A 2,391-nucleotide genomic window follows, 5' to 3' on the forward strand; every position below is an offset into this window, starting at 1 on the left:
ATGAGTACTGGACCCATGAGGCAGGGCCAAGCAACTGGAAAACATGATTCAGAATCAGATGGTGAAAAACACACTTGGACACAATCAAGAGGCATGTCACTGCCACAAAACAAGGCAGGGGAGGGATCCTAAGACATGCAGAGGCCATGAGATCCTTAGAGGCCAGGCTTATCTCATATTGGCATGAGAATGGCTTATTTTCTGGTGATCACATGGGGAGACTATTTGAACTGCCACTAGGAACATCAGAAGGGCTTTTGTCCAGTTTCAGTTACACATACACACTTTAAAAAAAAAAAAAAAAAAAAAGAACACAGCAGACTCCTGGCTCTGCTTATTGGTCAGGCCTTATCATGGCTCTTCCCTTTCCTTACTCCAGCAGGCCCTTAGTGAATAGAGCACTAGCAGACATGGGTGTTTAGACTTCTCTGTTGGAGAGAGGACCCTTCCCTCTGTTTGGACTGAGATCGCATGCCCCAGGGGTGCTGTCCCTGACTAGATTCTGTGAAGGGAGTGATGCAGGAGACAAATAGCTAAAAGGGAAGCAGGAGCCACCAGTTCCCACCTGCAGCCACAACCTAAAGTGCCTAGAGAGGTGGTCAGTGTGAAATGGGCAGGGGACAGGTGCAGAGGAATGGGGATAGTGTCTGTCTGCTTGCCTTTACTTCTTGGCCTTGCCCTGGGCAGCCACAGACTGTCATGGCTTTGTGCACAGTCTCATCATGCCCCAGGAACCGCATGGTCTTCATGAGCTTCAAGTTTTTGTCCAATTCATACACAGAATAGCAGTCAGCAGGTTCAGCTCCATGACAGCCTCTTCAGAGAACCCTCCAGATGCTTGGCAGTGCCCCAGAGGCTGTTGCCATGGGCTGCGATCAGTACCTGTGTCCACTCCTTGATCTGGGGCATGATCTCTTCATTCCAGAAGGGCAGGGCTCTGGCTATAGTGTGCTTCAGACTTGCACAGGAGGGCAGCTGATCCTTAGTGAGGTCTGCATACTTGTGATCCTTACTGATGTTGCGTACAAGGGGTGGTCAGGCTCCATGGGGGGTGGAGGGACATCGTAGGAGCGCCTCCAGATCGTCACCTGGGCCTCACCATGCGTGGCAGCAGTTTCTGCTTTATTGAGGCCAGTCAGACCCCCAAAGTGCAGCCCGTTGAGGCGCCAAGTCGTCACAACCAGCAGCCACATCTGGTCAATGGCATCCAGCACCGTCCAGGGGTCTGGATGCCTCTTTTCCACACCGAGGTGAAGCTGATGTCAGATTCATAGCCGGTGTCTCACAGGGCCTGCCAGCCATGTTTCGCTGCCTCGTGGCCCATGATGCTCAGTTCAGTATCATACCAGCCACTGAAACAGTTCTACAGGCTCCAGATGCTCTCGCCATGCCAGATCAACACCGGCTTGTAGGTGGCCATGGTGGCGAGACAGAGATGCAGAGCCGCCTGGCGTTTTCTGAGATTCCCCATAATCCAAAGAGAGAATTTTGAAAGCAGCCCGAGAAGAGACTTGTCGCATAGAAAGGAATCTCCATTATAGTATCAGTGGATTTCTGAGCAGAAGCTTTGCAGACCAGGAGAGAGTTGGATGATATATTTCGAGTGCTGAAAGACAAAAATGTCAGTGCAGGGGAGATAAAGACTTTTAGACAAATAAGTTCTGAGAGAGTCCATCAACATTAGACCGGCCTGTAACAAATGCTAAGGGGGAGTTCTTCAAGTTGAAATGAAAGAACACTAATTAGTAACATGAAAGCATTTGAATGTTTAAAAGTTATTGGTAAATGTAAGATATATAGTGTAATTCAGAATACTTTAATACTATAGTAATGGTATATAAATTACTTCTAACTTTAGTATAAATGTTGAAAGATAGATGTATCAAAGAAACTGTCAGTAGAATAATTTGTTAATGGGCATATGATATACGAAGAAGTAAATTCAGACATCAAAAACACAAAATATGTGTTGAGGGTAGAGGGTACAATTTTTGTTTGAGGTTGAAATTCTTAACTTAGGGACTGGTGCTGACATAGTAGGCTAAACCTCTCCCTGCAGTGTCCACATTCCATATGGGCACTGGTTCATGTCCTGGCTGCTCCCTTTCCAATCTAGCTCTCTACTGATGGCCTGCAAACTCAGTAGAGATGGTCCAAGTGCTTGGGCTCCTGCTCCCAAGTGGGAGACCTGGAAGAAGCTCCTGGTTCCTGGCTTTGGATTGGCCCAGCTCTGGTCATTGTAACCATTTGGGCAATGAACCGGGAGATGGAAGACCTTTCTCTCTGTCTTTCCCTCTCTCTGTAACTTCACCTCTCAAGTAGATAAATTAAATCTTAAAAAAGAGAAATTGTTAACTTAAAATATACTTTTATAGCTAAAATGTTTAATGT

The 2,391-nt window shown here is 46.8% G+C and overlaps 1 pseudogene; it reads right to left on the reverse strand.

Moving 5' to 3' along the window:
* Positions 1-661: 661 nt before the first annotated feature.
* On the reverse strand, positions 662-1,420 carry LOC133771257 (phosphoglycerate mutase 1-like; annotated as a pseudogene).
* Positions 1,421-2,391: the final 971 nt, after the last annotated feature.

The sequence above is a fragment of the Lepus europaeus genome, chromosome 12 (genome assembly GCF_033115175.1).
Source record: "Lepus europaeus isolate LE1 chromosome 12, mLepTim1.pri, whole genome shotgun sequence".
NCBI lineage: Eukaryota > Metazoa > Chordata > Mammalia > Lagomorpha > Leporidae > Lepus > Lepus europaeus.